Below are 10,901 nucleotides of genomic sequence, written 5' to 3'. Positions count from 1 at the left end.
TAGACCAAGCTGGACTTGAACTCAGAGAGATCTGCTGGCTGAGATTAAAGGCCTGTACCACCATGCCAGGCTTTATTTTTCTTTTTCAGAAATGATCTCATTCGGTAGTTGAGGCTGCCTCCACCTTTAATCCATGTCTTATCTCTAGTTAGATCATATCCAGAGAAGATGCCCCAGAATGGCTCTCACAGCACCCACCACACGCAGGGAAGACACTACAATTTTATTGTATGAAGGAAGGAAGAGCCAGTAACTTTGGAGATGTGTCAATTACAGCAAAGCTTCGGCATGCACCATCGAATTATTGGGAGTCTTTTATCCAGGCGAGAGCCACGCTCCGCACCTCCATTCCTTCCTTCCAATAAACCCCAGCGCCTCTGACTACCACTTCCCTCCAAACTTCCAAAAACTGGCTTTTAGGTGGTTAAGGCGTCGGCTCTGTGGAGCTGCAGTACCACGTCCTGCCACGAGAGGACAGAGCCGCCGGACACTCCCCCTCCACTCAAGCCTGCCAGAGGTCAAAGGCGCCCCCTCCTCCAAGCGGCATGCACAGCTTGAAATCTTCTGCTGTCCTCGCCTCCGAACGGGTTCCTTTTCTTCCTCTGGAAGATGAACTGGAAGTACCTGGAGGCACACTCCATAATGGTTACCTTGAGTGATTAATGATTGCCAGTCATAACGGATGCACCTTTGTTGCAGGGTTAAAAGGCAGAGAAGGACTATCTGAACGGTATACTCTTTCTAATCCACTCCAAACTCGCTCCTTAGTTCTTTTGCCAATTAAAAAGGTCCCCTAGGCAATGTACTCATTGGTGTACCTCAACATACTGGCTTGACGGGCCAGAGTCCCCACTTCAGCACACTGCAAACGGCATGTTTTGAGGGGTAAATTCTTCCTCCACAGGAATCTGGCTCATGGGACAGTCCACTCGAAGTGTGCTTTTCCATCGTTAATCTCATCTTTGTTATATGATATCCACGTGAGTCTTTTCTTAGAAAAAGCAGCTTCATGCGCAAATGCTCAAAGAACACCGGAATAAAGCTTCGATTGTTTTACTCAGTGACTGAGAGTCCTGGGTTGTCGCCACCTCAGATCTCTAGTTTTCCAAAGTATGTCGTGTCTCAAAACAAAGCTACTTTGAAGAGGGGGGGGGGGAAAGCACGAGAGACTTGGATCAGCTAGGTCTTGCATCTCTGAGAGAAGGCGAACTCTGCTGTGGCTGAGAGATGATGCCGTACTACCTACCGATGTAGGAAATAGTTTATGTGTACGGGTGTTTGCCTGCACGTGTGTCTGTGCACCGCGTGCATGTTCGGTGTCCGTGGAGGTCAGTCGAGGGCACGGGATCCCCTGGAACCGGAGTTACAGATGGTTGTGAGCTGCCACGTGGGTGCTGGGAATCGAGCAGTCCGCGCTCTTAGCCGCCCCCAAACACCTTCAAGTTTTTATTACATTTGATTTATTCGTGGGTGGGGTGGGCCCGCAGAAAAGATTTTAAATAATTCTTGGCCGCCTTTACCGTAAAAAGAGGCATCGGTGTGGGGTCATTCCTTTCAAGGACGGAGACATAGGTGAATGTCTGGCAACACGTGTGCAACTTCCCTTACAGTACCTGTAACTTCCCTCTCAGGAGAAGAGCCCCGGACTGCGGATTCCAGAACCTTCTTACAAGTAAGCGACTGCCCCAGTCTCAGATCACCGGGTTCTCGTTTCACGAGCGTGGAGGTTTAGGGGAGCCTCCTCTGCGGGGGAGAGATGCCCCCGCGCGCGGGCGGGCGGGCCGGCGGACTACGGCCCGGCGCTGCAGGGCCGCGAACCCGGAGCGCCGAGGCGCGCGGGCGCAGCAAGCCGCTGACCCGGCCCGCGAGCCGCCCGGTCGGCCGGGAACGTGACCCGCGCCCTCCTTCCTCCCGCAGCGTCCCGAGCGGCCGGCTGGCGGGGACGAGCCGAGGGGCGGGCGAGGCGCGGCCCCGCCCGGCGCCCCCGCCCCCCGCCCTGCCCTCGCCTGTCTCCTCCTTTCCCCCCCGGGCTCCGCTGAGTTCATTCACTGGGATTGGTTTCAAGTGACGCCATCTCTTTATTTTTAAACCAATGACCTCATCCGCGCTTGAAGTTTCCTGACCAGCGACTCTTTCTCTCTCCCCAACCCCCACCCTGCCCCCCCGGTCCCCTCCTGCGGGTGTCACCGGGTTTTTTTTTTTTGAGGGGGGGGGCTTTCATGCCATTTTCAACCATTTACTCTCCCCCGCTCCACTTTTCCCGCGCGGACCCCCCAACTTTACCTCCTCCACTTCTTCATCCCTGTCGACATTTTTTTTTTTTTTTTTTCCTCTTTCCTTTCCTTCTCGGGGGGCGGTGGAAGAGAAAGTGAAGAAAAGTTGCAAACGCCCGGGCTCTGGCTGAAGCTCCCCGCCCACCCCTCCGAGGAGAAGCCGCGGCCGCGAGGAGGACGCGCGAGCGCCGACGGCCGGGCGACGCGGTGACAACGCTCGCTCCGCTCCGGGCGAGCCTGGAGCCCGGCGGCCCCTCACGTAAGTGCGCGCCGCGGGCCGCGGGCCGGCGGGGAGGCGCGTCCGCACCTCGTGCCGGCCGCCGCGCGCCCTCCCCGGGGGCCGGCGGGCCACGGCGGCCCGGAGCTCCGCCGGAGCCCGGGGCGGGCAGGCGGGCGCGGGGGTGCGTAGGCCGCGCTGGGGGTCGGCCCGAGCCGCCCAGGGCGCACGGCCGCGCCGGGCTCCCCGCGTCCCGGCCTCGCCGCGCCGAGCTGAGCGAGCTCCCCGGCGCGGGGCGCGGGCACCTGGGCGGGTGAAGCGGCTGCCGCCTTCCCCACTGTTACACAACGCGCCTGCCAAGCGGGGCCCCGGCCTGACGGTTTCCATTAGCCCAGGTTCACCTTCGGGGAAGGCAGCGAGGCCACCTGGGGAGTGACGGTGGCGCTTCCTCAAACTCACCCCCCCCCATAAAAACCCACCCCCAAACCTCGAGTTTCATGCTGGGACTCCCGTCATCGTGTTGGGGGGAAAACGGTGCCTCGGTGACTTCTTTATTTACAGTAGCTGTAAAAGTGTGAGAAATAAAAACCAAAAACAAAACCGGGGAGACAAGGGACGGTCTGTGTATCGTGTAGTTTCATGTAGGAAAAAAAAAAACCAAACCAGCACTGAGGGGGACCTGTATGCAAACTCTTGTAGAGCGGGTGCTGGCTTCATTTCCTACAGAAAGCTGATCATAAACTTGGGGAAAGTACAAGCAGATCTTCAAATGAATGGCTACTGCAGGATTCGAAAGAACTTTCTTAAACGTCTGTTGCAAAGATCCTTGGTGTTTTTGAAGTCCTGGGTGTCTCAGATTGGAGAACGCACACCTCTAATCAGCCCGTGATGAGAGAGGAAAAACCTGTTGCATAATCTCATTTGCTGTGGGGCCGGCTGTGCCGTCCCCTTGAACCAAGGGGAAATGAGTTAAGATGAGGCTTTTAAAACCTCTGAAGTTTTTATTTACCCAGTGCTCCAGCCGCCACTTTGCTTCAAAAGATTATAAGTAAATACTCTGCTCTTACAAGTGAATCAAACCTATCCAACCTGTTTCGAAAATGACCAGGTATGTTTCTTGTCCTTGTCGTGTGTGTGTGTGTGTGTGTGTGTGTGTGTGTGTGTGATTTGCCATCCATAAAAGACTTTCTAACCATTTGGGAAATAGACTGTCAGGGGAAAAAGCCTCCTTAGCCACTCTGTGGTACGTACAGTTTGACAACTGCACCTTTTCATCTCCTTAAGAAGAGACTTTTAAAGGTAAAATCTCAAGAGAAGGATAAAAAAGCCTAACAGTTAATTACTTTTTAATTGCTTGAAAATCACATATATTGGTGAGCACAGTTTGGGAGGCTATAATTAAGATTTGTAGAATTCTGTATTTGGTGAAGACCAGCAGCTTGGAGAAATAAATTGAAAACGAGTATTTGGCTCTGTGTGTTTTAGTCAAAACGTGACTAGGCACTGCAAAAGGGTTTTGTCTTTGTTTTAAAAATAAAGCTGTGGAATTTACTGTGTTTGAAGACAATGTGGGAAGTTGTTATTTTTTTTTGTTAACATGTACCATCTTATGTACAAATTCAGGCTAATTAACGGCAGCTTGAATTAGTTTTTAGGTGCAGTAATTTGTGTTTATCAGAGTCCCACATGGAGAGAAAATTAGAAATAAGCTTAGAGTTTTAGTAATTAGTGAATAAGTTGATATTTAAAAGTGTAAACTGTTGGTAATGATATTTACAGTTTTTTGTTTTGTCTGTTTTAATCTCTGGTATGTTAGCAACTCAAGTGAAGTAGGTGTCTTAAAATTGTGTTGATTTTACTTTAGTGTTTCAGATGGTAAATTATAAAGGACAGGGCCAGGAACAGAGGTACACAATCACCCCCCTCCCCCACTCTGTTCAGTTTGGAGGTTCCTGCCCTTTGGTTCAGCTTGGTGAATGTAATTGAATACCTACAAAATTTAAATGTTAATATGAAATTAACCAGTGAATCCCCTGGTCTGTTTGGTCAAAGGTCAAAGTTATAGTAGTTGAGAAGGGGGCAAAAAGGAAGATTTGGTAACCTAGTCCCCCTACCCGTTCTTGCACATCAAAAGTTTATTTGTGGAGTGGAAAAGAGGAGGCTGAGGTCAGCTAGTTTAAGAGTAGGTCTGGGCTGGAGTTAGGTGAGGCCCCAGATATAAACCCATGCTCCCCTCCCCCTTAAAAAAAAAAAAAAAGTAAGTCTGAGAAGCTTGGAGAGCTTTGGCTAGAGGTAAGAGAAGGGCAGGAATGATGTTGAGATTTTAAAATATGCTTTTTTCTATAACTGCCTGAATTAGGAAATTGAATTTTATAGAATTTTCATTTTATGGGCTTAACATATTGAGGAAGCAAGTTTATATAAGTGTCCATTATTAAGCCTTTTCTATTTTCAACCAATCATAAAGTCCTGCCAAATAAAATTTGTTGTAATTTACCAGTGTAATTTATCCTGGAGTCTCATGTGTTCCTGGAATTTCCAACAGACAGTTTTCTGTTGTGTCTTACCTGGACTAATAATTTCGTTGGACCCTTCAGTGCTTTTTAAGTGCTTTGAGTTCTCCAACAGAAGATAGCATAACTTGAAGTAGATTAATATAGGGAACTCTCACTTGCATTAAAATTGCCCTAAAAGATAACCAAGAGTAATAGAAAACAAGTTTTATGACATATTTCAACAGATTGAATGTGTTAAGAAGGCCTCATAGGAAACAAAACACACGTGATGCTTGATTGTCTTTAAAGTGATAACTGCATCAGATTTTAGAAGTGAGACTGATACTCACCATCACAGGAGAAAACTCTTACTAATGTTGGCTTAAGCAAAATCATAAAACTTTCCCAGAGCTACATATATTTCAAAGCCAGATGTCATGTCCCCCTGATTATTGTGTAATCTGTTATTTTTATGTATTTCTTTCATTCAGATAGATAAAGGATTGGCTTTGTGAAGGAAGAGTCATGAAGGTTGGTTGAAGGTAAAGAAGCAGGCTTGTACTTTAACAAGAGGTCATTCTTATCCACAGACTGACTGATATAGGTTAGAAATTTAATCAAATAAATGACTGGAGAAAACAAGAGTGGTTCAAAGAAGGATCGAAGGCAGATCACTGAGGACAGACACACAAAAAAACTTGCCAGGGTATGACCAATATAGGAGGAAATGGGATACATCTTGGCATGAAAGGAAAGAGGCATAAGTGGAAAAATACCCATTGGTGCTTCAACAAAAGAAGATAATAATAAAACGTCACCTCCTTCCTGATTGGTATTAGTTAATTACATGGGTCTCATGTCACCAAAAAGTCAGTTTTTCATTGTTGTTGTTGTTGTTACATAAAAAAATACAATCTAGGGTTGAGGGAATGGATTGTCATGATTATACAACTATATGAGAGCATAAAAACTTAATTCCCAGAGAGAAGTTTAAAGTAGAAGGACCCACTACAGTTTCGTGGCCCATTTTGAGTTGGGAGAGATAAATGATAAAATGTTGAAGTTACTAGGTAAATTTCCAAATTAACTTACATGCAAATCAAAAATATTCATTAAAGGCATGCTGTTTATTTTGTTTTGTTTATTCATTTAGTTTTGAAGCAGGATCTTACTTTGTAGCTCTGGCTGGCCTGGAATTCACTATTTAGATTTGGCTGACCTCAAACTCACAGAGATCTGTCTGCCTCTGGCTCCAGAGTGCTAGGCTTAAAGGTGTGCACCACCATGCCCCTGGATAAAGTACCGTGTTTACATGGATGGCCAGGTCGATGCTCTTAAGGAGTGAAAGGTTATAAGAATTTTAAGGTGCACTTGTGTGTGTGGACACACACACACAAAGATAAACAGTTCTCAGATGTAGTTCAGAGATAATAAAATTTGACCCTGACCTTAATGGATGGCTGTGTATACTGTGTGTTGAGACAGGGAAACTAGGGGGATTGAATAGTAACTGTTCTTCCTTCTGCTTATTCAGCAAATTTATGATTGAATGCTATTAACTGAAAAGTCTTTGCCCTTATGAAACTTGCAGTCTGATAGGAGAAAACAGTAGGGCCACATAATAAGGACAATAAGCAAGTAAACAGTACTTGCAAAGTCCTGTCAGGTGAGTGGTAATAAAAGAAAGATTAAGGAAGTTTCCAGTTATTCTTCTGTCATTATTTTAATCAACTTATTTATTCAGACAGGATTCCATGTGTGCCAGGTTACTGATGACCTTGAACTTCTGATCCTTCTGCCCCCACCTCTCAAGAGCTGGCATTGCAGGCCTTCACCATCACTCCTTGGATGGTGATAGAGATTGAACTTAGGGCCTCAAACATGCTAGGCAAGTATTTCACCAAGTGAGGTACATGTTTATCTCATTCCCAGTTATTCTGAATAATTTATTTTGATTATGATTTTATAATGATTTTTTTGAGAGAGGTTCTCATATCACGTAGGGTGGTCTAAAACTCAGTATGTAGCTGAGGCTGTGCTTGAACCTGTGATCCTGCTGCATGTACCTTTGAAATACTGGATTATAGGTGTTGCTCCCATGGATTTCCCTCCCCCTCTTTTTAAAAAGATAATGTCAAAATACTGTAGCCCAGACTAGCTTGAAACTCAATATGTAGCCCAGGCTGGCCTTGAACTAATAGCAATTCTCCCTCAGCCTCTGGAATGCTGGGGATTATAGGCACAAGCCACCACATCACTGTATTTTGCTTAAGCATTCTGTAAGAAACATATTGTATCTCCTTTCCCATTTCTTTTTTACACCTTTAAAATTTGGGTAAAGAATTGAAATTGAGATAAAGAAATTTATAAAGTGTCCCTCACTTTTTTTAAAGAAAAATTTATTTTTACGTGTTTATGTATGTGTGTGCATTTATGTGAATGGATGCTGTGTGTACAGGTGACTGAAGAGGCTAGAAGAGGGCATTAGATCCTCAGGACCTGGGTGGAGTTAGGAGTTGGAGTTATAGATGGTTGTGAGCCATCAGACATGAGTGCTGGGAACTGATCTCCAGCCCCCTTCTAGAGCAGGAAGTACCCTTAACCACTGAGCCCTGTCTCTAGCTCTCCATAAAGTGTTTCTACTGTGTATCTCTCTATGGAAGAAAAATGTCTCAAAAATTATTCTGTGTGTACTTAACCAGTTTTTCTCAAGGTCATATTCTGACACATTGCAGATAAGTATATGAAAGAAACTTTTATGGCAAGAAAGGAAATTTTTTTTTATTTTAGATAGGGTCTCATTGTGTAACTATGGCTGGTCTGGCCTAGAGCTTGCTATGTAGTCTAGGCTATTCTCAAACTTGTAGCAATCTTCTGGCCCCTGCCTCTCTATTGCTGGGCTTGTAGGTATAAGCCACCACACCAAGCAAGTGTTTCTTTGATTTTTCTCTTGAACTACTTCATTTAGAAAAGCTTTGTGGATATAAATGCCGGGGATCTGTAGTTTATGTAAGTAAAGTTAACCTGAGATAGCCTACTGGATAAGGGCATAGTCGTCCCAAATACGTGCAAACCTGGCAACCTGAGTTAGGTAGATCCCCAGAACCCACTCCATAAAGTTGTCCTCTTGTCTCTATGCACACCATGGCATGCAAGCCTGAACACTGTATGTTTTTTTGTGCACACACACACACACACACACACACACAAACACAATAATAATAATAGTTAAAACAAAACAAAAAACTAACCCGACTTGTGTGCCTTGAAAATATTTACCTAGTATCTCTGTATGATAGTGGTAGTTGATTGGTACAGTTTATAGGAAAAAGGTTCACCATATATGTTTTGATACAGCAAGGTAATTAATTTTAATATGTCCACTCCTCCCCCTTAATATTTATGAGAATACATGTAGAGAGATACATGCTACTTGTCTGTATTATATATCTATTTTTGTAACAGGCTTGCTTTTGGGCCACCAACCAGCTCCCAAACCATGATACGGAGACTTAATACTAGTTATGAATGCTCGGCCTTAGTGTAGGCTTGTCCCACTAGCTCTTATAACTTATATTAACCTGTTTCTCTTCATCTACGTTTTGCCTCAGGGCTTTTTGCCTTTCTTTCATTCTTTCATCTGTATGTCCTACTTTTCCTGCTTCTTCTGTGTCTGTCTATCTGGCGGCTGCTTGGCTGGCTAGCAGCTACCTGGCATTTCCCTCTCTTCTCCCTCGTTCTCACTTTCTCTCAAGTGTAGATTCCTCTTATTTATTCTCTTTGCTCACCAGCCCTCCTATCCCTCTGCTGCCTAGCTATTGGCCATTGAGCTTTCTATTAGACCAATCAGGTGCTTTAGGCAGGCAAGGTAAAACAAATGCAAAACATCTTTACGTTGTTGAACAAACGCAGCATAACTTTTACATAGTTAGAGTAATATTCCACAACATATTTTGGTGTATATTTTCAGCCCTGGGCATTGAGCCTCGGTCCTCTTGCACACTAGTCAAGCACTCTACCAACTGAGCAACATTCCAGGCCTTGTGTGTATTAGTTTTGTTTAATACATAACTCACATTCTAGGATAGTACCTAGCACTATAATTTTTTGATAAACATTTGCTGACTCATTGAATTTTTGCCTTGTTGCTGACCTGACCTCATCCTTTTTGAAATGGCAGATGGTTGATTTTTGTCACCTCTTTCTTTTCATAATTTATAGTTCTTTCCCTCACTGAGCAGCTGAGCTATGTCTTCTTGTAGTCATTTCTCAGAATATTCAAGTGTATGTATCATGTGATGACTTATAGTGTATTTTGTTTTTTGTTGCTTGTTTTTGTGACTTAGTTGGTGGAGGAGCATACTTAGGAAAATAGTTCTTGACGTTGCTTTGTGAACTGTATATGACATATGAAACATTAACATGGTATTGTTTTCTTTTCCTTCATAGCTCTAGTTAAAAATGTTGATTCATTTGAAAAACAGCTAGTAAGAAAGATACACTGATATACAAACCAACCAAAATCAAAGACTGTTTGAGACATTTAGGAAACTTGACCATGGAATTCTATATGGTATCATTATATTAAACTCTGGTCTGTTAAAGATAAATTTAGGAGCATATGCATGGTACTTGTTTTGAAAACTTCAGGATAGACACAAGTACAAGCAGGGATAAAAAAAACAATATTGTTGAAGCTTAGTAATGGATACTTTGGAGTTTATTCTTTTCTGTATATTTGCATATATTTGGAAATACACAATAATGTGTTGAAGTATATATTATCAAGTATCAATGTGGAGAAAGAAACACAATAAAATTAAATGTTTTGAGCCATACTCTGGGAATCCTGGGTATGGAGTTGACCATTGTCCATCATCCTGGCCAGTATTTAATAAAGCTTGCTTCAAATTGGCTCAAAACAAAACAAAACAAAACAAAACAAAAAGATGCAACAAAGATGGGTACTTTGGGACTTAAGGCAGGGTTTGTTCATTCACAAAAAAACCACCTTTGCTTGCTCAAAAAGAACCAATGGGGTAACACGTCTCCTAACTGTAAACTCAAACACGAAGTCTACAAATGAACATAGTACCTCACATCTGCAGAGGTCCAGATCTCCCTGTCTGAATGGTAGCCACGTGCACCCATATGGCTACATACACTAACTTAGCCTAGACAGTCTACAGATGCTGGCCTGGAGAACAGGAGTCCATGCAGAGCCCATTCCCCCACACTGGCATTTAGGAAACATACATTTTAATTCTTGAGGGAAACATCACCAGGTGCTGCCATGGATGTGGGAGGTAGTGCTGCCTTGGGCACTAGGGAGGTACGCATAGCACCGCTAGAGCAGAGTCTTCCTTCCTTCACACCTGGAAGATGCCAGCATGAAAAATACTAAAACTTGGTTTAGGGGGAAAAAAAAGATGTAGGTGTTCCTGATCTCAATTGAAATTGTCAGCCCAACAGTAATTTATAGTAATCACAAATAAATCCAAATAGCAGTATCTCAATAGCCCACCAAAGAACTTGGGCTGATTTATTGGTAGTTTATGGGCCTTTTGAACTCATTTTTTAAAATGTGATTGAATCAACTAATTGATTCCCAAGGCCTCGGCTGCTGACAGTATGCATGCTGTCCTTTCTGGATGAGCAGGACACAAGGAAAAGTGACTGCTGAACCTTGCCAAGACAGGGTAAGACAGTCTTTGAAAATTCCTGCTTCTGATAATGGTCTGTCAGGTATTCTAGGCCTGTATCCAAAAGTGGATGCCTCAACAGTGCTGAGAAACATTAGGTGACTGTCTAGGCTGCCAGTTGTCTCTGTCAATTCTTGCAATTTTTTGGAAGTTGCTTGCTTGTACTTCTGTTTATTCAGGTAAATATTATTTTCCTTCTCATGTCTTTGATGGG

At 44.1% G+C, this 10,901-nt stretch overlaps 1 protein-coding gene across 2 annotated transcripts in view; it reads left to right on the top strand.

Annotated features, from left to right (window-relative positions):
- The first annotated feature begins 2,339 nt into the window (after window positions 1-2,339).
- The window catches only part of Dusp16 (dual specificity phosphatase 16), an 84,435-nt gene continuing 75,873 nt past the window's right edge, over window positions 2,340-10,901 (top strand). The window contains exon 1 of one of the 2 annotated variants that reach the window (XM_059258703.1): window positions 2,340-2,532. The gene's annotated coding sequence lies outside the window, so the exon portion shown is untranslated. Of the gene's footprint in view, window positions 2,533-3,219; window positions 3,599-10,901 lie in introns of those variants that run through there. The other variant, XM_059258704.1, reaches the window with a different exon arrangement.

This window comes from Peromyscus eremicus, chromosome 3 (assembly GCF_949786415.1).
Source record: "Peromyscus eremicus chromosome 3, PerEre_H2_v1, whole genome shotgun sequence".
NCBI classification, from domain to species: Eukaryota; Metazoa; Chordata; class Mammalia; order Rodentia; family Cricetidae; genus Peromyscus; species Peromyscus eremicus.
The sequence above is the reverse complement of the archived record's forward strand: the minus strand, read 5'-3'. Positions and strand labels throughout refer to the sequence as shown.